The sequence below is a fragment of the Amblyomma mixtum genome, chromosome 1 (assembly GCF_055824585.1).
Source record: "Amblyomma mixtum isolate Tamu chromosome 1, ASM5582458v1, whole genome shotgun sequence".
Taxonomy (NCBI): Eukaryota; Metazoa; Arthropoda; class Arachnida; order Ixodida; family Ixodidae; genus Amblyomma; species Amblyomma mixtum.
Genome location: NC_143012.1, coordinates 308441922 through 308467139, shown reverse-complemented (window position 1 = coordinate 308467139; position 25218 = coordinate 308441922). Strand labels below are relative to the sequence as shown.

General features: G+C 46.1%; 1 pseudogene across 1 annotated transcript in view; it reads left to right on the top strand.

Moving 5' to 3' along the window:
* The window catches only part of LOC149372364 (transient-receptor-potential-like protein), a 58213-nt pseudogene that overhangs the window by 7453 nt on the left and 25542 nt on the right, over positions 1-25218 (top strand). Inside the window, exons 2-7 of the transcript XR_016286993.1 lie at positions 3460-3670; positions 3803-3870; positions 4947-5120; positions 8040-8286; positions 22530-22872; positions 24465-24635. The product of XR_016286993.1 is annotated as a transient-receptor-potential-like protein (transcript). The remainder of the gene's footprint in view (positions 1-3459; positions 3671-3802; positions 3871-4946; positions 5121-8039; positions 8287-22529; positions 22873-24464; positions 24636-25218) is intronic.

Genomic DNA, 25218 nt, shown 5'->3' with positions numbered 1-25218 from the left:
CCTAAGTACTTGTGAAACACAAGGAGCAGCTTGTCCACGAAATCATCGAGGCAGCGAACTCAACAGATGCTAAGTACTTGTGAAACACAAGGAGCAGCTTGATCGCGAAATCATCGAGGCAGCGAACTCAACAGATCCTAAGTACTTGTGAAACACAAGGAGCAGCTTGTCCACGAAATCATCGAGGCAGCGAACTCAACAGATGCTAAGTACTTGTGAAACACAAGGAACAGCTTGATCGCGAAATCATCGAGGCAGCGAACTCAACAGATGCTAAGTACTTCTGAAACACAAGGAGCAGCTTGATCGCGAAATCATCGAGGCAGCGAACTCAACAAATCCTAAGTACTTGTGAAACACAAGAAGCAGCTTGTCCACGAAATCATCGAGGCAGCGAACTCAACAGATGCTAAGTACTTGTGAAACACAAGGAGCAGCTTGATCGCGAAATCATCGAGGCAGCGAACTCAACAGATCCTAAGTACTTGTGAAACACAAGGAGCAGCTTGTTCACGAAATCATCGAGGCAGCGAACTCAACAGATGCTAAGTACTTGTGAAACACAAGGAGCAGCTTGATCGCGAAATCATCGAGGCAGCGAACTCAACAGATGCTAAGTACTTGTGAAACACAAGGAGCAGCTTGTCCACGAAATCATCGAGGCAGGGAACTCAACAGATGCTAAGTACTTGTGAAACACAAGGAGCAGCTTGTCCACGAAATCATCGAGGCAGCGAACTCAACAGATGCTAAGTACTTGTGAAACACAAGGAGCAGCTTGATCGCGAAATCATCGAGGCAGCGAACTCAACAGATGCTAAGTACTTGTGAAACACAAGGAGCAGCTTGTCCACGAAATCATCGAGGCAGGGAACTCAACAGATGCTAAGTACTTGTGAAACACAAGGAGCAGCTTGTCCACGAATCATCGAGGCAGCTTCGATAGCGAGGATGCACGACCATTGTATCAGAACGCCGTCCGTCGTGTTAACAAAGAAGGAAAATGCATGTTAAACATTAATTCACCTCTATCATTACAAAACTTTTATCGTTTTAGAGATGAGTGAGGTTGGTGTGACGCATGCGGCTGTATAGGTAGTATATGAGCACGGGTTTCTTCGAAATAAACTTAGTTGTAAGTCAACGCCTGTCTCCTGTCCTGCCCAGTCATTCTGCATTGTTCCATCACAAGTGATTGCAGAGCGGAGTAACACACGACACCGCAGACCATGGCTCATTGTCACCAACTGCTGTTTATGCCCTACCACAGGCACTTTGAACAGGATAAGTGCAATAGAGGCTGGTATTTATGCTGCAAGAAACTTCAGATGCCCTAATTTTGTTTCTTTTGCAACCAGTCAGCGTTTCTTGCATGATTAAATACTGCTTTTTTATCGTCTCTAAAAATGTTTTGAAAAGGAAAACTGCCACTGTGCTGACAGCTGCGCTACCGTCGGCACCGCTGCTACTGGCACAGAACGGTTGCTGCGTTCTGTGGAAGACATTGGCAGTCTTATTTCACTGGTAGACTTCTGCAACCACCTTAATGTTTAAAGCATAGTTTCGTTAAACATCTACATCTCAGTTAATGCCACGCTCATTGGTGCCACTGCCCGCCTACTAAACGACGGGAAGTCGTCGCGTCAGGGTTTGGAGACGCCGACTACCACGGGAAAGCGACACATGTCAAGAATTACGTTTTAAATTGTTCTTCTACCATAATTTTGAGCCCCACAGTTTGGTGTGCGTTTGTTTGGACAACGAACTTTCGACTGACATAAGGAGAATGTGGTCGATAAAAGTAAGCAGACTGTTCCTTTAGATGGCAGCAATGGAATGTTCTTAAGATGAAAGGTATCCCCCTATAATATACCGCTCTATTATCGCAGTCGAGGCTACATCATCTGTGCCCTTCGGCAGTGAAAACTATTGACCTTCTATACTTCGTCTTAATGTGCCGCTTTTACAAAAGTTATGTCGCACGCGTGACGCACGGTCTGACGTGACGCACGCCTGCCCTCATATCCCCGCCTTTTACACCCGTTCTCTACACACCTGCATCTTCATCTTGCCTTTAAATCTCTGCCACTGCACACGGCCCTCCCTTTACATCTCTTCCCCTACATTCCTGCATCTGCATCACTTCCTGCACACCCTGCCTCTACATCACTTCCCTTTCACCCCTGCATCCTTGTCCCTACTTCCTCGCCCCTACATCCCTGGCTCTCAGGCACGTAGCCAGGCATTCTTTTTTTCGGGAGGGGCCCAAAACAATTTCTTCTATAGCTAAGAGTTTTCGATGTGTTCGATTTGCAAGGCTACAATGTCGAGACTTTCTGGTGCATTAAGAACTTTCAATTTTCAAATTTTTCTTGTTTTTCAATGCAACGTTAGGGGAAATATTTCTTATCAATCAGCAGTGTCAGAGTCATTTATCTGAGCGCCAAAAATCCCACAAAAGTCAGTAATACGGCGGCCCAATGGTATTGTAAGGGCTCATGCTTTTCTAATTGGAAAGTTGCAGTTGGGGCCGAAGAAACTCTCCTTTAAGGGACATCTTTCATACAAGGTATTTGTGTCTGTGAACGATATCGGTTGAAATTTGCGTCATGCATTAATAAGCTCTGCCAGCAATGAGAAACGACGCGTTGCAGGGACCCACCCCAGCATCTTAACCAAAGCTTGCTCGGGTTCATTCAAAGAAAACTGCCTAAAGGCAGTGATCGCTCATACTTAATGTCGCCACTTGCTGCCTTAATTTAGGCCCCCGAGAGCTCGCTAAGAAAGCATCGTTGGCCCAATAGGTTAACTCAGCCTGAACCTCAGCACCCTGTTGCATTAGGCCGAGTACGCGCATTTTTGTACCTCAGCATCGCACGACTTGGAAGGTATAGGAAAGAAGAATGAGACCAGGAGTGTCCAGGCACCGATTCCCTCACTAAATTTCAATGGGGGTGGAAATTAATGCTGGGACAGCGGCCAAGTTTCACGGTGGGGGAGTTCATACGTTCCAGAGCTGCGCGAATGCGCCAGCACAAACTACCGGGAATCGCACCTGCCAGCTTTTCTGCAGTGAGGAGGCCTCACCCTCTGAGCCACGCGATCGGGTTAACGGGAAGTCAACACCGCTGGCGAGATCGATACGATTGCTTAACCGCACGGTGACTAACACACTTTTTGGCTTCGGCGGTGCCACCTTGGTGGTAAAGGTGGTGTAGTGTCTGCAAGTTCTGCAAGACCCACGACAGCAGCAGTGCACGACGTACGTCTCCATACACGGACGACCGCCGGGGAGGGAGAGAGGGGTGTGCCGCGAGAAAACAGAGCTAGCCGAAGCCCGAGCGGCGCAATCCGCGGCTGAGCGGGGCAGCGGGATGCTCGGGGGGAGAAGCCTCGCCAGAGCCGGCTGGGTCGTTCAGCGGTTTCCCTTAATTCCATTTCTCGGAGGACGCCCAGCAGGCGACGCTGGCCTGTCGGTGGCTGCGCACAAGGCCGGCCCGACGCGCCACTCGACACCGGTCGGGGGCAGTGCGACCACAAGGACAGGATACTACGCCGCTCTTCACTCGGGGGAAAACGCTCTTTCCCCGTTTCCCCCCCTCATCTTTGGACAAGAAGATAACGCCTCTCTGTCGCACCTCCTCCAAGTGTATCTGCGGTCTGCCACGCGGTGGGTACAGCCCTCCTCATTGTTCTAGAACCACTGCGTGCTCAGGCCTTGTCTAATCTCTTCTTCATTTTCCCTCTGCTTGCTTCTTTATTTCGTGGATTTCTCCTGCCTTTTATCTTTATCGCGACGCAGGAAACAAACATGGATCAAAAAACGGATCATCCCGATGCTGCGAGCGAACGCAAGAAGTTTGGGTCAAGGTGTGTTCTTCAAGTGCAGTGTGCTCTTTGATACGCCGTAGAAGATTACGAGGGTCAAAGCAAGGGAGCTTGAGGGTTGCAGACACAGATATGTAGCAGCGCTATATTTACAGTCCTTGTGAAAAGTACGCAGGCAACTTAACACACCACGAAAAGCACCCGTGACGAGTGTCTCTCAACGGAGGTAAAAGTAGAGAAGTAGAAATCTATTAACCTTTTGAAGCTTCACGCCACCAGGACTGCCAACGCGGCCAGGGGCGCTGCAGGAAAGCCTACCGTGGAACTTCTGGTCAAATTCAAAATTTCATTAGCCATTTTGACGAAAGCTGCATGGACAGGTTTAAATATAGATATAATCGCCCAGGCGAATGGAATGGAAGCTCTGCGATCCAGTCGAGAAATTCTGCGTTGGGTGCTGAGCAGCAGTAAATATTTTATCGAATGCTCCAATGGCGGTTGCAGCAGCGCGTTTGATGGTAGTAAAAATAAGGCATTACTGGCTCCTGTCGGATAGCCTTCATTCAAATTTCAGTCCAACGAGACCGAAACGGCACCAGCGAGAATGAAGTGTGAAGATTGTATTCATAGTGATGAGCCAAAATTCCATTCCATGATATGAGTAGCAATTCACAAACCAGTGTTCAACGATCAATTTGTAAGCGTGAAAGGGTATTTGGGAAAAAAGTGCGATAATATTCGTTAAAAAACACATAGCGACGACTCTTAACTTCCCGCCACCAGATGCCTCTAATTGTGATTAGCTCCGTAGACTCGAGTCGTTTCGATTCGGCGGCTCCCGTAGTTCTAAGCATAGCGATCAAGCGAAGCTATACCGATAGAGAATGATAGTATACAGATACAGGAAGCTTATGGCCGCAGAAACTGTAGCGTAAAACTCAGCCCCGGCATGGATCAGCGTAATAATAAAAAAGCAAAAGTGCTTATCTTTCCCTAAGAGCTTTTACATCGCGCATAAGAGAAAGGGCCTGCTGATTACATTCGGTGTAAAACGAATCTAACTTGGCGAACAACTGACCCCTCTGACTTGCCGTAACTTTGCTTGTTCAACGCGACAGGCGCAAGGAGTCCGAGATGTCCATTCGGAGCGAGGATGAGAACACCTCGTCCATGTTCCACTTCACGTCGAAAGTGCGCTCCATGAAGCATGGAATCGTCACCAGGAAGCTGCACCCTCTTGAGAAGAAGTACCTGTTGGCCGCCGAGCACGGAGACATACCCACAGTCACCAGGTACGCGGAGGGGTACACCAGCAGTGCAAACTAAACAACACCAGAGGTGTCAGGCTACACCTTTTCTGCGCAAAAATCATTCTTGCACCGCGTCTGAGGAGGAGTAACATGTTTAGAGCCTGTAGCGAACATTAGGTGCACTGCGTACGCGTACGCCCTCACAGCCATAGATTCAAGAAAATTAGCAGTGAGGTTTCGTTGAGTGCATAGAAAACACAATGTGTACAACATGTTTCTAACGAAGGAATTACACCTGTCTGCAGTTAGCATCCGAGAACGCATTTAACCACCCTCTCTCCGACTTTAACCTGTTTGTGCTAACTGACAGGCTGTAGGTCGAGGTCGATAGAAGACCTGACCCGCAGCGCTGACGTATCGCGGGTCGCGCTAACTGGCAGGACGGGATATAGTTGAGGCGTTTTAAATGATTAAGAAAAATAGCCTAGCCCGCACTATTGATGTATCCCAGTTGTGAAACAAGAAATCTGGCCCGAAAGTAATTGGGATTTTGCCACAAGAAGGTGGAAAGAAATCGATAGGGATGTACTGCTAACTGACATATGTTAGGGTGGGCTGTCTAAAATGAAAGTAAAAGCGAGAACAAACCTTTAGTAGACCTCATGGTGAGACAGCGCAAGGAAACGAGGAAGTACACTCTTAGAAAAAAAGGTAGTGAAAACGTAGCAACGGCTGCTGTTACAACCTTTTTTTAACCCCTACTACCTATGTACTATGTTGCTACGACCTTGTTACTACTGGAAAGAAAATTAAGTTGTAACAAGGTAGTAACTTCTGCTGTTACTACGTTTTTTTGGCAGTTACTACACTTTTACTACCTCATTATAACCCTGGTAGTATCCATTACTACCTTGATCTGAAAATGGATGACCGGAATATGCACATGTACGTATATTAACATTCCCGGTGACATTGCTACTCAATGCCCCATGTTTTTATATAATGAAAAGGGTTTCCTAATTGGCAGCAAATCAAACAAAATTGCCAGTGCTGTTTCTTGTTTTCAATACAATATACGCAGCGCGTATGTGTTCCACTCTTTAGTTTGATTTCTTAATTGCACTTTTTCACCAACCCCAAGCTATTGTGCCTGACTTGTGCTCATTTTTCCTTCTGGTTTACTACAAGATGCACAAAAATGGGCGTTGAGTTTCTGATGTCATGTTCATGCACTCCTTGTGACATATTAGAAAGTCACCACGAAGTCAGGTATTCATGTCTTTCGACAATAAAAACTCAGCAGAGACTCTTTTTCGTTAACACAGAAGATTTCCTTATGTCATTGGCCATCAGCCACTGAAAGGTCCTTCTCAACAACATTGTTGTCCCGTGCGAGAATGTAGATGCTGCTGCTACATTTACACGCAATGAAAAGAGCAAGAAACAACTGTGGCTGCACATATCATGGCACATAAGTTGACAAGTTAACGTCTGGTGGCGTGGCGTAGTGGTTAGCGTGGTGGGATAGAAAGTATAGGAACAGGATAGAAACAACTTCAACATAGAAAGTCAAAGGTCCGCGGTTCGAATCCTCCTGAAAGAAGGGATATTTTTCTTTTTTGTTTTTGCTCTAGTTTTTTTTTGCTCTTATTTTGCACTATTACTATCTCATATGCATACGATTCTAATGTCAAAAGTCAGATTATTTCTTAAGGTGTTTCCTTTCGAGAGGTAGTAAATGTTACTACCTCGCAGTTACTACGTACATTTACTGAGAGGTAGTAAACGTTACTACCTTGCAGTTACTACGTACAGTTACTACCTAGGTAGTCATATATGTGACAGTCGTTACTACCCTAAAATGTAGTAACCTCAACTACCTTTTTTTTTAGAGTGTAGGCAAGAAGAAGCAGACAGTACAAGACGCGGACGTCAACTTCGTTCTCTTGCGCTGTTTGCACAAGCATTCTACTCCCACTTTGCAACCAGCTCGCCCGTCTATTAGGCAAACCATTTGCTCGATAAATTCCTCTTCGTCTTGCCCCAATTTTTTCTTAAACCGTGCAAGATTGAAAACGCTGTAGAGTTTCTTTTACTGTAGCCTCTGGGTGGGCTTAGGCAAATGAAGTTGTAATAATGCCATGTTACACGCTAACAGCATACATTCAATATCCAACTAAATAGTGGACGTCTATAGTTCCACGGTATACTAATATGGTTGCCTTAGCAGGTCTGCTAGCTCCAAGCTTTTGCGAATGACTTCACAGGATTTCATGTTATGCGCGAGTCCCTGAAATTAAAGCAGGAAAGTTCGGTGGCTTGGCGCGAAAGCGGGTAGGCTGAGCAATACATAAACCCATGGGAAAGCTTCCCGAGAACATGCACTTATTGGTCGTCACCGCATGCAGATGGAGTTGATTGCTTCGGCGGGTAAATATTTTCAAGTGTAGCACTTAATATCACTCCACGGCCTCGCCCAGCGGTGGCGCACTTTGATCTAACATTGTCGTCTGATACACAAGAGTTAAGGCTATCTGAAGATAGATCTTGAAGAGCTTAAAGCTCCTGGAACCTCCAGTAGCACTTGGCCGCAAGGCATGTCAAGCCCAGTGGAGCCAAACTAATGATTCCTGCTTCACAGCGAGGACCACGATAGGACAGAGTTTCACACTACCGATTCAGGTCCCAGTGAAAACCATCGCTCTGTCACTTTGGTAGCATGAGAATATATTAAAGTCATTTAGTGCTGATTACAATTTTCACGAGTTTTAGCACGCGTGCGTGTACGTGAGTGTGTTGTATAATATAACTTCAGTATATACTATTATATATAACTATAACTATAACGAGCGCAGTCAACTAATTCGCAGAAGAGATAGCAGGAAAACAGTTTAAAATGCTTGATCTCGTAATAGCCAGCCGTGATAGTCACGTAAACGCACCAGCCTGCACGCGTGACAGAATCCTGAGTCTGGCTAAGCGCCGGTCGGAGGTTCTCGACCTGGACATCAACTGCGCCGACTCGCTGGGCCGCACCGCGGTGCACATGGCCATCGAGAACGAGAACCTACCGCTGCTCGAGACTCTGCTGTCGGCCAACGTGGAGGTGCAGGACAGCCTGCTGCACGCCATAAACGCCGAGTACGTCGAGGCGGTCGAACTGCTGCTCGACTACGAGGAGAGCACCCACGTCGAAGGCGAGAGATACGTGAGTGTCCCACGCACGGCCAATTACGCTAATCTGCGCCGCAGCTGCTGCCTTGCTTTTCTGTGATCTGCAATGACAATGGGAGTGGTGTAAGACAAGGCCTGTTCATCTGTGCTAAGAACATAATCCTAGTCCAATGTTTGGGGAAAACCCCAAGGTGGAGTAGCTTTGTAATAAGGGAGTAATGGCTAATTAGCACCCACCCAAACGCAGCCTTCCGCCTATAAAAGGTAGCCATGCTGTCTTCACAGGAACTACATAGCTTAAGAAAAATTCTCTCTGGTCCGGGCATCGAACTCGGGATCATCTCCTCATCGCCGTCGCTTTGCCATCATCATCGCCGTCGATTTGCCAACTAAAACATGACGGCTCAGCGAACTGATCAATAACCCGAAGTCGGAACGATGTTCAGTGTCTAAAGGGATCCCCCCAGAAAACTATACCATATCATGTCATACCGTACCATACCGTACCATACCGTACCATACCGTACCATACCGTACCATACCGTACCATACCGTACCATACCGTACCATACCGTACCATACCGTACCATACCGTACAATACCGTCTCGTCTGCGCCCGTGATACAAGGTCGTAAAATTTTTGCGGCAAGTCGCCAGCAGCATAGTAATGAATAGCTCAGCGCAGCCTAGGAGAACAGCTATAGAATTCGAGAGAGATAAGCTGATAAAATCTAGAACACACTTTGTAACTATAGCCAGAGTCCTTCAATCTATAACCATTCGAATCCGTGTTTTACTACTGTTTCTTCCACTTATCGCTTTCGCTGCCTCTGCCTGGCCCGCGACTGCGATTAGCTTATAGAGAATGAGTGAGTGTGTCGTTTGTACCCATGTGTTTGTTTACCGGAGTAATCATAAATCATACATGTCACCTGTAATCGCGTATACAGAGGTTATGCAAGTGTCAATGTAATGGCCAGTTTGTTGTTTTTGAAGACAGCTGCGGGCTACTGCTCTACAATAACTCATGAATGCATCTGCGATGAATGATGTCTTCGGGTCTTCTCCACCTTGTAGCAACGTAATTTTTCTACGCATCATTATAATTCCGCTCGCATATTGAGAGCATGCCAACCATCGCGATCACTTGCAACGGAAGGTTCCACATGACGTATTGTACATTGTACCTCATGATATTCGCAGTATCCCTCATATCATGCTTATCTCACCTTTCTCAGGCTATCCATCTACGCCTTTAATATCAAAATTATCGGAACGAGCGCGGAAAAAAAAAACACTCACGAACAGATATGCAATGAACAAAGGTGGAGCAAATATATCCCGCCGATAAGCAGTGCGTACCTATCATTTCACATTGAAGGCCAACCGCTATTATATCGTACCGACTGCCCATAAAAAAGAAAGATATTGTGGAAGGGGGGGGGGGGGGGGGGGGAATGGACACTTCTTTTTTTTTCATAATTCCTGTATTCGTTCGTGTGCCCATTTTTTAATGCTGTCCCGAGTTTCGTTGCTGAAATCGACCGGGAAATACTATAAAAAATCGCTCCGTGAACAGCGGCAATAGTGCATTTCAAGGAAACGCTCGAACAAGGGGCGTTTTTCTCCGTTGCGGTTTTTTCCCGAGATATTCACCATGTGGGGAAAATTTCTTCACGACTACTTTATTTTGGCTCCGTTTGTTTCGTTGCATCACAGTGCAGGTTAAGACAGTTTATTTCTGAAACTTGTGAATTTTAAATTTCTTGAGGGAAATTATTTTCTCACAATGATATGTCAGCGTACACTACATCGCAAAAATTCAAACCAAAAGCTTGTGCGTTGTGATAAAAAATTCTAAAAATGTTTTGACCCGCAGCACGCCAGTAGGAACGCGATGAATGTTGAACCAGCCTTGTGCCACTTTTTCTTTACTCTGCAGCCATTTCACACGCCCCAAAGAAAAAAAAAAATATAATACAAAACAATGTTCTGGAAATATAGCCGTGAAATTTTGTGATCGTGGCCATAAAATTATTTGCAACTGAAACCCGTCTCTCCCCTTAAGACAAGTAGCAAAGCAATTGTTGTTAGAAGTATGACGAAAGCATAAAAATAGCTTACCTATATCGCGAAAACACCCGATCGCTTATTGGATCAAAGTAGCCAACATTTTGGGCATTGTAAAGTTTTAGCGCATTTATAAATTCACAAGTTCTCAAAGGTCCTGTTCATAGACAGACAGGCTCGTTCTCTGACAAGTATATATTTTATTCAACCTTGCAAATTGTGAAAAAGACGCTGTCTTTTTGTCGTTACTGTAAAAAACGCAGAAATTCTTCAATGTTGACTACACCTCGTCCGTACATTGTCTCTGTCTGAAAAAAAAAAGAAATGCACAGAAGAGACGGGAGGAATGGTTGGGGGGAGAAAGAGATGCTTCACCGAAAAGTATTGCGCATTGCGGCAGAGCCACTCCTCAAAAGAAAAAAATCAGGCAACATAAGGATAACGAATGTCTTCAATAGTTATTTATTTATTTATTATTAGGTGTCTGAGGATAAGATATTTACACATTACATCCGTTAAGATAAGTTCTTGACAGATGTAGTACAATGCACAGGTTTGGACAGTTCGGTGAACAAGGAACGTAACCACAAGTAACATAGCACAGGTGTGTGATTCTGAGTACGAATCAACTTCACTAATACGATTCCTACTCGAAGGAAAGCAGCTATTCACTCCCGCATTCTTACAAATATTGCTCCAAATGACCTCATGATTTTTGTTCTGCCCATAAATATAGGCCATACTCAGCACTCTCAATGCCAGGCCGCTTTTGTCATCTTCTGTGGTGGAGTGTCCTCTTCTGAACGAGCAATATGAAGCAGAAAACGCGAAATCTACAGAATGTAATCCTCGGCCGTCCTTGGCTCTTGTTCTTGCTCCGTCAGGCGAAATGTCCTCACTCCAATTCGCTCTGTGGGCCCCTGTTTACTCAGATAGCGAGGACAGAGAATCCGATGACGTTCTTCGACGGAAGACATCAACACGTATGCTGCCGACGTATATAAGAATGCCGTGAAAAATGTGCGCAGTCGCGGAACCACGATAACACTTCAATATCGCATTGAGTTGTTTGCAGGAAATTATGTTCGCCTCCTGAAGCCTAAAATCTGCAGAAGCATTAATGACTTACTAGTGGTCCCTTTGCTAGCGTAATTAGCTGCCGTTAACACCTGTATTGAAAAATTATTAACTGCGAAAATTGGACATTGCAGATAAGCTGCAAAGAAAACAGTAGGGAAACATGTTATCGCATTTATTATGCCGGCCAAAAGACAAAGTAGTGCGCAAGGTTTTTGGACGAAAGTGCGTTCTATAGTACCACATAGAACCATCTAGAACCGTATAGTACCTGGCATGTGAAGTAAGCAAGGTGTGACGCGACGATGAGTAAACCTGGCTTTACGTCAAACGCGGAATATGCAGCATGCGATCCTCGGTCGTCCTTGGATGCTGTTCTTAGCAAGATTAACAACTGTTCATGTAGTCTAGTAATGCTCTGAATAGTCAGAGTAAGGCACACTTTGAAAATTTTCCCATTATGAGTGGAGAAATTAGCACATATGAAAATTTATGACGAAATTTGAAACGGGTCTTTATCGAACTAGTTGGATTTGCATACCAAACAATTCTGGACAAAAGCATTTTCGAGCGGCAAACAGTTTATGAACACAATTTTTTCATATAATGCAAGATTTCAGTATAACTGTCAATATATCCGCCGACTACCCGACGGCAGTCTCGAATTTTTTTTTTTTTTGCCATTGCTGTTTTTCCTATCGTCAAAAGCGTTCTCTGATGGTTTTTTATGGCAGTCTACTGCTTGATGCGTTCGATGGAAACATGTTAAGATTTTGTTACACCCTTGAAGAATGGACCATTACCTTTAATATTTCCATAACAGTATCCTACAATTTTTCAATATTCAATTTTTTTTTCTGATAATGCTGCACTTGCTGTCTGTGTCACATGTATGCTTCAGGAGTTCTCCGGTTAAGAAGTTCGCACTGCTATTAGCGAAAAAAAATGGGGGGTTCCGCGTAATACTTTCTTTCAACCCCACACCGAAAAATTCATGAGGCATAGTTACATAGCGGTAGATGTAATCTGCCACGATGACAGACGTTATCGTTGCGTCTGCGTTTCTCACGTGAACTAAAAATGCTGATGTGACATGAAGGTTAACATCCGGCGAAATGCTTGCGTCTAACGCTCGTAAGTGTGCATTTAAGCTATTCTAAAACTTTCTAATGATATCTGGCACATTTACCTGACGTAAGCACAACAGACCATCCCTCACAGTGAAGGGATGTGTTGCAATGAGGACGAAAGACAAAGTACAATTATAAATTGCACTTGCTCTTTACGAAACTTGGAGTGTCTTTGTGGCAACATTCACAAAATGTTCACAGACACGCTAAACTGTTCCAGTGGTCACATTTTTTTTTACTTTTTCTGCTAATGATGTCAGATGATGACGTTGGTCTCAAAACCATTTACCAACAGAATACTTCTACAACAAGCAACATTCTTTTGGTAGCTACTCCAAGTGTAAATTTTTCATGACTTATTTACTCTAGAGTTCAGTAGTTACTGCATAACGTCACAGACATTCGTTGCCTTCGAACATGCACTCAGGATACTTTTTCCTTCAAACGGGTCAGCTGCTGCATTTCGTAGCAATCATATGTCGTTCTGTGTGACAGCATCTGCTATCGACGCTTTAAAACTTCTCAGAAGAGAGCCATTAATCGGCACGGTGTAGAGCAACACCTTTCTTAGCTGTTAGCTGAGATACTGAAAAACACGGATGCCGGAAAGCAAGCAGTACTGTCTCAAAATGCCATGCGCTATGATTTCATAGACAGTGCCAACGTTTGCATTGCAGAGCCGTGCTATTCTCTACAGATACATACAATAACAGGTAAGAAGGTGTCAGAGCTTGCGTTTGCCCAGCATATATGCCTAAGCTGAGCTGCTCTCACGCCTGTCTTATCGCTCACGGTTGGGGAGTGCACTGAAGTCTCCAAGTACGCAGATAAGATGCGAGAAAAAGCAATCAACGTAGACCGACAAAGAAACCGTTGAACCTGTAACTAAGGAATGTTCGCAAAAACAAGGAGCGATAAAAGAGAGACCATTCGTGCATCCTCTGAAAACGTCTCCCAGACAGCCTTCTAATCAAAGCTCTAACAAGACATCGTAGCAACACTTCAAGCTCAGCTTGTTTGTTCGTAAACTTTTGCAGAGTATTTCGCAGTGCAACGGGACAACATAAAGAGAGGAGGTAGGGCTGTCCTGTTACCTTCTCTCTCTGGATTGCATTGCGTTGCAAAAGACTCCACAAAAGTCTAACAAGATTATGGTTGCACGAGTTCGATTTAAAGAACATTGCGTGACTCCGCCAAATCTTAGCAGTTGCAAAGAAGAGCGAGGAAGATTCACTCAATTAGCAATGCGTTAGCATTCGAGACCAAAACCCCCGATGTCCAATACGAAATTTGCTGATAGGTCGAGAGAGGTCGTGTGACCATCTGACGTCACCACAACCTGTGCACCGTGACAGGCGGTAATTATATTAGTGATTGGTCGACAGAGGTGACGTGTCCTTGTGACGCCATCAAAACCTGTCCGCTGGCTTGTGAGCAACCTAATTTATAGACAATCGAAATAAAAATTCAGGAAAACATTGTGATAGATGCGAATATCGGCAACGTCACATCATAACTGACTCCCACTACTGCAGTTCGCAGTCCGAATATGGCGGCTTATGGACCGACAATTGCAAAGTAACTGACACGAACAAACACAGAAGTTGCAACAGAAGATTCGGCAAATGTGAAAGCTAATGCTATGCCTTACCCTCTTGAGGTGACAAGCGTCCCCATAGTTTTTACGTTCCTCCTAAAAAGGTGCATTCTTCGGGGAACCCCTTACAAGAGGCCCACACGAGGAGATAGGAGGTAACTCCTCCTCTTCTATGGAAGAAGCTTATTAAAGCACTTAAGCCGTGCAAATGAAGTATCTGTACTCTCCGCCTTCTCCTTAGCGCATTAAGAAAACGGATCTAAAATTGTGACTGAGGCCGCAGAGACTGCGAACTGTCGTACTATATTTTATATTGCCTTTTTAGTTCCTTTGTCTGTTATTCTTCGTAAAAAAAAACCTCTCTCTCTCTCTTTTTTGTAGAGAAGCACTCAAAGGTAAGTGTTTGTGTACACAGCCTATTTCCACCGCATTGTCTCTCACTTTCGCACAAAAGCAAGCAGGACTTTTCAGTCTTTCATTTTTTCAGAACATCCCCCTGTCTTTTGTTTGTGCTCACTTGATTATTATGTCCCAAAATACCCCTACGTGCTATGAGATGAGCCATAGACAGGCCTGTGGGTTAATTTCGACCACGTTAGGCTTGTTAACGTGTTTCAAGATCAATGTACAAGAGTATTTTCGCATTTGTCCATCATCGTGAGTTTTCTTTTCAATCGATACCTTCAAATTGCGTGCAGAAAAAGGTATTCCGCTTCCCGTAGCCTGCACACAACGAGCGGCGAGATATCCTTGCAGCAGCCTGGCAACAGCTGGCACCTGTGAAGTGCTTTCGCATTTGTCTAGAGGGAAAAGAAAATAAAACAACTGAAAATAAGACAACGAGCTGAGCTTAATCACGCCACTGATTCGTACTTGCTGAACCACTGCAATGTCCTGTCCCTCGTCCCTGCAACATCCGCCGCCTTCATTTTCAGACTAGGCGTCGATTGCATTATCAGTCGCCTCGTGGCCACCTCTGACCGTTGATTGCGGTTCAGTTGATGAGATAAGGCTCCGGGGAGGCGCTGTTTTGCTTCGGTTCGAAGTTTTCTAAGAATGGAGCGGAAACATCGACGATCAGAGCAACTTGCATGACAATAGATGTTGCAAAACGTTGTGCATGCAGTGCTGCCACCCACACACGACCACCCAGGATCTGTTATTCTGAAACGCACAGAGGTCTCGTTATTATCAGATATTAATAAAGCCGCAATGCGAGCGTTGCTAATTTACTGAAAGAGAGAGAAAGAAAGAGAGAGACAGAGTAAGAAAGAAAGAAAGAAAGAAAGAAAGAAAGAAAGAAAGGAAGAAAGGAAGAAAGAAAGAAAGGAAGAAATAAGAAAGAAAGAAAGAAAGAAAGAAAGGAAGAAATAAGAAAGAAAGAAAGAAAGAAAGAAAGGAAGAAAGGAAGAAAGAAGGAAAGAAAGAAAGAAGAAAAGAAAGAAAGAAAGAAAGAGAGAAAGAAAGAAAGAAAGAAAGAAAGAAAGAAAGAAAGAAAGAAAGAAAGAAAGAAAGAAAGAAAGAAAGAAAGAAAGAAAGAAAGAAAGAAAGAAAGAAAGAAGGAAAGAAAGAAAGAAAGAAAGAAAGAAAGAAAGAAAGAAAGAAAGAAAGAGGGATGTTGCTACTCCACGCTAGTCTGCTGCTTTCCTTGAAGGGCGCACACAAGGTGCACGTGAAAGCTCTATGCAGATCTGGCCGCCGCGGTGGCTCAGTGGTTATGGCGCTCGGCTGCTGACCTGGAAGACGCTGGTTCGATCCCGGCCTCGGCGGCCTAATTTCGATGGAGGCGAAATTGTAGAGGCCCGTGTACTGTGCGATGTCAGTGCACGTTACAGAACCCCAGGTGGTCGAAATTTCCGGAGCCCTCCACTACGGCGTCCCTCATAGCCTCAGTGCTTTGGGACGTTAAACCCTAATAAACCAAATTTATGCAGATCTCATTGTCATGAGCATTATTCTTGAGTCGTAACTGATGAGCGCCATACGGCATACTGAGGAGCCGTTGAATCGCTGAGAACAGAACTACCTACGCGATTTGCCCAGACGTCTTCAACCTCAGCAAGCGTGTGGTGGTGGTGGTAAACTTTATTTAGGAAAGAGCGTCTGGGATTTTTGGGGCGGACTGTATGTTTTGGCAAGCACATGCAGCGTGATATAATGAGGGGTGTCCCCTGCATAGCCAGCCCTGCATAGCCCTGCATAGCCAGCGTGTGTTTGGGTATAATGTTGGGTGTATGTTGTGTAAAAGGCTGATGTGTGGGTATGCGTTGGTTTGTAACTGCCTCCAAGCAACGGCTTCTTCCCGCGACAACTTCTTGTGTGGTGGGGGTAGATTCGCCATCTAGTTTGTGGTAGGTCAGGATGTCACCGCACTGTTGTGTGATCGGCTCCGGTGCTGCTGAGCCTTCTGTCGGGGCCCGGTTAGTAAGACCTCGGGCTAAGGCGTGCGCGCGCTGATTACCGCTTAGACTCGGGACCTGGTGTCCACATCAGTACAGTTTCAGGAAGATGGCGTTTTCGCCTTGCTAAAATACGATCTGAGTTCGCTGCTATGCAGCCATTCGCGTAATTTCGACATGCCGCTTGAGAGTCTGAGATGACGTCAACTTTGTCTTCCGCACAGATTGAAGGCATAGCGATAGCGATGGCTGTCTCCTCTACTTCTACGGTTTTGGAGAATTTGTGGTGTTGTCTGAGGCTATCTGCAGGGTGTGGTCCACGACACAGGCGGCCATAGCAAGTCGGAAGGCATACTGAGCCGGGCGCCGTGAGCACTCAGACTTCCGATGCTGAAGTCTGTTCGCGCGCCCTTCGGGTGAAAGTCTCTTCCGTTGCGGTCGCCGTACGGGAGCTGTAATGCGTCAATTGAACGCAAACCCGTTCAGCCTCGCTTCTCATAAATTTGGAGTTTGATGCCACAAGTAAGAAGCGTAAAACGTCTTAGAGCTTGGCTTAACTTCATCCGTAGCTGCCTTGAGTCTAAAAACCACCCTGCCATATTTACCATGCTCGAGGAAAGTGCTTCACTTCTGGGTTTTAGACAGAATGCTTTTGCGTATTAATGTCGCTCCAAGACGTATACGTTGGAGCCCTACAGCGAACTTGTTCTGCTTGTAATTTTTTAGCAGTCACACTGCAGTATTCATCACTCTCGAAGAAAGTGTTTCACTTCGAGCTTTTAGACAACATTTTTGCGTATTTATTGTCGCTCTAAGTTGGAGCCCAGCTGTGAACTTTTTCTACTTCTATTCTTCAATCACTGCTTTCATCCTGCTTGTATTCTGCCTGATTTTGGTTGTATAAACTTTGTTGTTTTGTATGAAGCTTTGCATTCAGTTTGTGCATCAGCTTCTGAACTTGAGTTTTGCTTTATCTTTTTGTCTTTACTGTGCGTTGATAAACCTAGTGCTGCACCAAATGTCGAGAAAAAGAGGGGGGCAACAGTTGCCAGGCATGTCTATGCATTTTTGCCAGCCCTCTAGGAAACTTTACTATGTTGCCACAGTTAAGGTTTGATTGTTATTTGATTTGATTTGAAAAAAAAAAACGCTCAGATGAAAGACGGGAGGGGTGGATTGGCGGAGGCGAAGGTGCTTCACCGAAATACGTTGTGTGCTGCGGCAGAATCAGACTCGAGTAAACTCCGAGGTCCCAAGGATAATAGCTGACATGAACCGCTCTTAACAGATTTTAAGTAATGCGCAAGTTAAGACCATCCGGTGAAAAAGAAACGAAAGAATACGGTGACACACCGGTGTATTTAGTCCTGGATTATAATGAAGGTTCACTATACGTGCACTGTGGGTATCGGAACGGTATCTGCATTGCGAAAGAAAGTTCTCCACAATCTCCACGCGGTCGTTCAACGCTGCATGCCTAGCAAATATTGCAGCAAATAGCCACAAGGAAGGTTTCCTGCTCCTGTTTATCTGCTGTATACAGGTACTAATCAGAGTGAGCTGCTGTTATGAGATAGCGCATTCCGTGCTATGCCGCTCCGTTCATCGCCTCTTGAGTTTCCTGTTTAGAACGGGAAGCAGCAGCATTGCCCAGATGCCAACGAGATGACACACCCAAAAAGCGCGCATTCTGCATCGTACGGTCCTCGGCGGTCTTAAGCTGCTGTCTCTTGCTCCGTCAGGCGAAATGCCCTCGCGCTAATTCGCTCCCTGGGGACCTACTTACTTAGATAGCGGGCAGGGAAGTCGACGATGCTCCCCAGCGACGGAGGTTACGCTTGTGCAGGAAGTACGTATGTCTCCGACGTAAGAAAGCTGTGAAAAAATGTGCGATCTCCTGGCGCCTAGATAACATTCCATTATTTCATGTCTTATAAATGGAATTTATTAATGCTTGCGCCCTAACGCTGAAAATTATGCAGGCTGAAGCATTCGCGATTGACTGCCTGTCCATTTAGTTGCTTAATTAGCCTTCGCTAATTATAAAGTTAATAAAAATAAATTATTGAATAGTTACCGAATGAGAGAGAGATAAAGAAGAAGAGGGAAGGAAGGAATGTTAAACAGAAGGGTGTCCTGGTTGGCTACCCTGCACTGATTAAGAAGGATGATGGGACTAAGAAGGAAAAGAGGGAAGGAGAGAGGGGCACAGTCGCAATTGGTCCCTGAAGCCAGTCGGTCTCAGGAAGCTAAACAGGGCCTTGTACGCCTTGAGGGCAGCCGATTGCTGTGGCCACGGTGCTGTGATCTTATGACAAAATAATTGAGTGCTGCAGATAACCTGTGAATAGAGAAAGCCGTCGGAAAATGTTTAATTATCCTGTCCAGTCAAACAAAACACAAAATAAAGTTCGAAGTTGTTTGCGAAATCTCGTTTGTAATCCACCACATACCTCCCGCATGAATGACACCACATGGAGGTCGGCCAGTGGCTGGTACATAAAAAAGAACGAAATGTGTAGGATTGGATGAGGTGGCGGTGCTCGGCTTGCAGTGTGCGTCATACGGTCGCTTGATGACGTCACCGTTTCTGTTTGCCGTCGCTGGTATCTTCTGTTACCATCTGCAAGTACACACACACACACATTCCGCCGCTTTTTCTCGTTAAGGGACTAATAATGCTTTCGCATTAAAATTAGAGAGCTGTACATGATAGCGTGTTGCAAATGTGCGGTCCACGATGGTACAACTAGGGAGTTAGAGCGTCCATTCAACGTTAGAGCGTCCATTCAACGTTGCTTATTCGGTCAGCGACAGATATTCGCACATGCTGCGAATTTCAGCACGGGCCGCCCGCCTAACCGGTCCGTTCATCAGAAACACCACAGAGAGGAGGGGATAAGCAACCAGCTAACGCGGAATTCACCCGATTTTAATGGCCGTCTGGGCATATTTATTCTTTTTTTTTTTCTGGATATGCACAACTCTGGCTTCGAGTTGTCCGAAGTGCTAGTAAGCTGCCTACGGTTGCCGTACGCCGTGGTCTAGCCTAAACCTCGCGATTACCACACATTTTTAAAAGCTAAATTTGCCAAACTTTAAGGCATATATAAGAATGTGTGTCCTCTATCAGTGCTATCTCTATTCCTTTAAAAACAAGATCTGGCTTTATTTCACTTGAAATACTTGTATAATGATACACATAAAAAATTGCCCCGACTTCCCTGCTTAAGACGAACGCGATTTACGTACCCTAGCACGTTTGCTCTTGTTTAGCTTTGTTTAGCTTTTTTGTAAGCTAAACAAGGTAAGCTAGACGCCGTTCGGCTTTGGAATCTGTCGAAAGACCGACTTCTGCCGTGATTTACAGTTTGTTGCACTGTAGAGAGTCGATCACACTTGTCTAGAAGGCTCGAGAAATGCCGTATGGGGGAAAGCAGGTATTGGCTTTCACTCATAATGCTTGCGGTGGAGAGCAGCCGAATAGGCATGTGCACCGCACAGGCACCAACGCCTTACCCCCAGAAAAGCAGCTGCGATAAGATTTCACTTCATTTGCTCACCAGCCCACCGCCCGAGCGCTTCAGGCAAGTGTTGTTGTTGTTGTTGTTGTTGTTGTTGTTGTTGTTGTTGTTGTTGTTGTTGTTGTTGTTGTTGTTGTTGTTGTTGTTGTTGTTTTTCACCTTCTCATCTTTGCCCTCCTCTCATCGGCTACAGCTGACGCCACGCTCCTACGAGCTTACCCGTGCTTAACAGAGTTTCTCCGAGACTTCATCAGCAGAAGGAAGGTTTTTTTCGCTAGCGAGACATCTAGTACTAGTTCACTAGAACACAGTGAGGTTACAGTGTCGAAGGGTAAGCGACGACCTCTTATTAATACAAACGCAGTAAAGATTCCAATTCAACAGGTACGGCAAGCAGTGAATGGGAACAGTAATGGGGCTAGGTATTATGGCGCAACACACCCCACATCGCACACACACACATATCTTCAGCCTGACTACGCCGCTGAAGGTGTAGGCAATCGCGTAGTAATTTGTAAAATTACAAATCCACTCCACCTTGGGAGATTCCCCCAAACATTGGACTAACGCCGTTCGCAGTTCGAGTTATTGATCAACATGCTCCCACACTACCATGTGCTAGCCGCCTTGGTGATAGCGCGGATGATAGAGCAATTGCCCCGTATAGGCAGTGGTCCCGAGTTCGAACCCCGAGCCAGAACGAAAGTTTCTTTTAGTTCGAAGTTTCTGCACAAGCTGTACACCTTTCTTTTATAGACGTCCGACTGCGCTTTGGTGGAGGCTAATAAGTAAGTACTCCCTTATTAGTAGCAGTACAATTATACACTCTTTGCGTCAGACTCTTGTGAAAGAGGGAGCACGCATGAACTTGAGGAGGCTTAAGTTGAGAAGCTGCAAAAAATTTTAGTTGCTCGAAAAGGTGTACCTGTTCAAAAAAAGAGGCAACTAGAAGAGGCACACGGCAAGGTTTTCGCCTGCCACAAACCAGGCGGCTTTGTATGCCATCTGGTCAGAAACAGGTTGCATAAAATGTCTTCGACCTCCGCGTTTGGTTGCCCAACTGTGCGAAACATTTACGCAGCTGGAGAAACAAAGCCGACAACGCAACAACAATAAAAAAAAAGCAGGCCGGTAATTTCCGCCGCCGCCTAACCGAAGGAGAAGCGTGTATAGGCGCAGCTCGACCCGACCCGGGGCCATATCGGCACCCTGGCAGCAGCGGCTGAAAAGGCAAAAAACACACAACACTCGGGCTGAGGCGACGCGTTGAGCTATTCACAGGCGTCCTGATACGATTGTCTCACCTGGTGCGCCGAACAACGCACGACCCCAACGCCGGAGACTCGCTTGCGTGCGGTATACACCAACCGGATGCACAGGCAACATTTCAGTTCAAGCAATTATTGCGTGCTTCTTTCAAGTTGTGCAACAAGAACTATCGTTACGTGCTGACCTTTCGGGATTCAGACGTTTTGTAAAAAAATAATGCATAAAATCAATTTTTTTCATTCATCCAAAATTGAAAGGTTAATTGAGAGAGAAAAAGAGAAACAGAAGGACGGAAAGGAAAAGAAACTAACAAGTACTGCGCTGCTAAGCAACGTAAATGAAAGAAGGCATTTTCGGATCGATGCTACAACCAATGAATCTCTTTCATAAGCTGCCCAGAGCAAGCAGGGACGTCAGGAGTAAGAAATAAAAAATCCAAGCAGTCTTAATAAATCTAAAATTTTTAATTAAATTTATCAAGAAAAAGTGGCTCTCTTTAAGTTGCACTCAGGGTGCAACTAACAGGCACCAAAAGCCGGCAGCGGACGAATGCGCAGATGTGGTATGCGTGGCACACAAGAAACGGAATGGAAGCTGGGCTCTCATATGCTATCCGAACAGGACGTGTGAGAGTAAACGGAAACGTGCTAATAAGGAGACCTTGTACAGTGGAGGGCCCTGCACTAGATTCAACCGCATGGATTTATAATGCGGAATGTGCTTTTCTCAATTCCTTCTTGCCGTATAAAATTGGTGTTATGCGTGCCTGTACTGCCCGCCGTCTTTGCGCCTGCTCATGTTTTCCTTCGGATTTACTGCTTTACAGCTCAATTAAACAGTTAGCAATAGCACTTGTTAATCGTCCTGTGTGGCTCTTCTCTTTTCGTTTTGTTTACAAAAATTACTTTAAACAGTCTATATACTGTCCATAACCTTTTGTCTATAAAGTCTATAGACTCTGTATAGACAAATCTTATATAGTAGTCTATAGACAATCCATAGATTTATGGCCATGCATTTTTATTAGACTTTTTATAGACAATCTATAGACTGTGATTAGACAAAAGAAAATATCTATAGGAAGGGAATAGAGTCTATAAGAAGTCTATAGACAGCCTATACACCATTTTCAAGAGGCTTGTCTCCATTTTTGCGCCAATTTCTTTACATTAGAAGGTCACACGGCGTCCCGTATGCTGCAACGTTCGCAGAACTGGGAGAAGGTGAACGCGGCCACGTCCACATTCAACCCGGAGATCACGCCGCTCATCCTGGCGGCGCACCGCAACAACTACGAGATACTCAAGCTGCTGCTGGACCGCGGCGCCACGCTGCCCATGCCGCACGACGTGCGCTGCGGCTGCGACGAGTGCGCCGAGGCGGTGCGCCGGGACTGCCTGCGCCACTCGCGCTCGCGCATCAACGCCTTCCGCGCACTCGCCTCGCCCTCGCTCATCTGCCTGTCCAGCGTGGACCCATACTCACCGCCTTCGAGCTCAGCTCGAGCTCAAGCGGCTCAGCTACGTCGAGAACGAGTTCAAGGTCGAATACAAGGTCGGCGATGAGTTCGTACGGGGCTACCCTATAGCAAAAAAATTGGCAGTGGCTTAGCTCTGGTTAAGCCTGGATATACAAGCGAAAAGCTGCAGTTATGCTTTGTTTGACGTCATGGCTGTCGCAGTTCACGCACAATGCACTGGCAGCACCACGATAACGGTGTAGGCAAGCGCGTTATATAGCCCTCCTTCCGCATGCGTAGTAACTGTGGTAAACACGCGGCTGCAAGTAGCGTCATATGAGGAAGCCGAGCGCGCGCCGATGCACACTCGGTAAACACGAGCGGAGCGCGTGAACGACGGCGAAGGTCGACCGGCGGAGCCGCGCTCGGCGGCGGCTCCGCCGACCACCTGCGCCTCTCCAGTGACGTCACGCGGCGAGCTCGCGCATGCGCAGCTGTGGCTAAAATTGATCACTGCACACGCCAGACCCGGTGTTGACTAGCCTAGTGAAGCTTTTCGCTTCAAAAACCGGCCCCGGGGGGGGGGGGGGGGGGGGGGGGGGGAGCAAAGACAACTTTAGTCCTAAAAACTAAAAAACGCCCCGTTAGTCCCTGAAGTTGCGCACGGGTCTCTTCTTGCCACAAATACACTCAGCAAGGCGGAAATTTGGGCGAGTTGGTAAGTATTCATGATATTGTACACAGCGCCACAAGAACGGGGAAAAAAAACGAACGACGAAAGAGTAACACAAACAAGCGCTTGTTTGTGTTACTCTTTCGTCTTTCGTTTTTTTTCCCCCATTCTTGTGGCGCTGTGTGCAATATCACAAATACACGCCGTGCGCAAACTCAGCGGTCTAACTGCGGGGAAAGACTAACGGGAGGCGAATCGCAGCATAGCAGCACTCGAAAATCGCACGAGAAGACCTCGACTGCAGTAGTACTCGATTTTTGAAGCGCAGGATGTCGTCTAAAGCCAGTGAGAGTACCGCCGCTGCCGGTGACGAGGTAGGATGGACCCTTTCGCGTGAGGAAAAGGCTTCGTGCAACCGAAACGGCCAGCATAGTTGGTGTGAATGCATGATGACACGACTGAGCTGGCTTCGGGAAATAGAACGAAAGGGCGGCAGGACGGCCATTTTCGACAATGAGTTCACGTCAGTTTTGGGTCCTATTCTCTTATGCGAACGCGGTTCTACCATCATGCACTTGTTTACGGCAAAGATGCAAATGAACTCATATGATGCATAACCAACTCGCCCATCATTTCGTGCTTTCCACGAGCACGGGCCGTTCCCCAGCGTCCCAGTGGGACTTTAATGCGAAAGCTACCTGAGTGGTATTTCGTTTCCTGTTCACGCAGCTCCCGTTCAGCTGTTGAAGCAATTCGGCGTTTCACGTGACAGCGTGAAAAACTCGGGGATGTTACAGTTAGAATTTAACACCTTCACATAAAAGCGTCATGTCTTGAACACGGCGTCCGGTGTTTTTGGATATCCCTCTTTCCACATGGCCTTTAAGAATCCAGGTGAGATACGAACGGTGGACTTGTCGCTACCAGTGCGTTCCATAAGTACTCCTATAAACAACCGTCGTTCTTTTGCTCATGGTACTTTCTATCTTGTGCATCGGTTGTCGCCCCCAACAGAAGCTGCAGCGTCAGTGCCAGGATTTTGCGACGTCCCTGCTGGACCACATCAGGACGTCGGCGGAACTGTCCTGCATCATGAACCACAGAGTCAGGACGAAAGAGAACGAAGAGGATGACAACATGTCTCTCGCCAGGCTCGAGCTCGCCATCGCGCACCAGCAGAAAAAGGTCGGTATGCGAAAACGAGCAGCCAATCCAAAGACACGTGAGGGGCATCGTTTAGTTACATTTAAGCGTCTCTTTGTGAGGGCACCTGGCAAGTATTGAGAACACTGAAACAGGATCCACTCTAAATGGAGTAGCCAGTCAGCAGTCTAGCCATAGTTTTTCGCGTTTAGAGGTGGTGGCCGAGGTGTATAAGTGTAGTCTGACATTCCGCGTTCAATTCAATTCAATTCAATTTTATTCCCCAGTTATACACTGGAACGTTCTCCGGGCTAAAAGGACCGACTGGGCCTTGACTGAGTCCCGGAGACGTTTACAGAGCAGCGAGAGGCAGTATATACGGAGAAATGCTAAACAGTACAAAATTAAACAGAGTCTTTACTGTTGCTGCGGCACAAGAGCATTTCTCGCTTTAAAAACACCAGCGTCACCCGGTCTTCGCTGAAACAGTGACGGCATTGCCAGAAGTCTTTTCCCTCACCTTCTAATTTGGAGTGCCACGTCACCACCAGAAACCAGCTGAAGGAACGCAGTGCGGACAGCAGAAAATGAGGTTTTTTACTCGCTGCGGCAGCCGCGTCTGGAA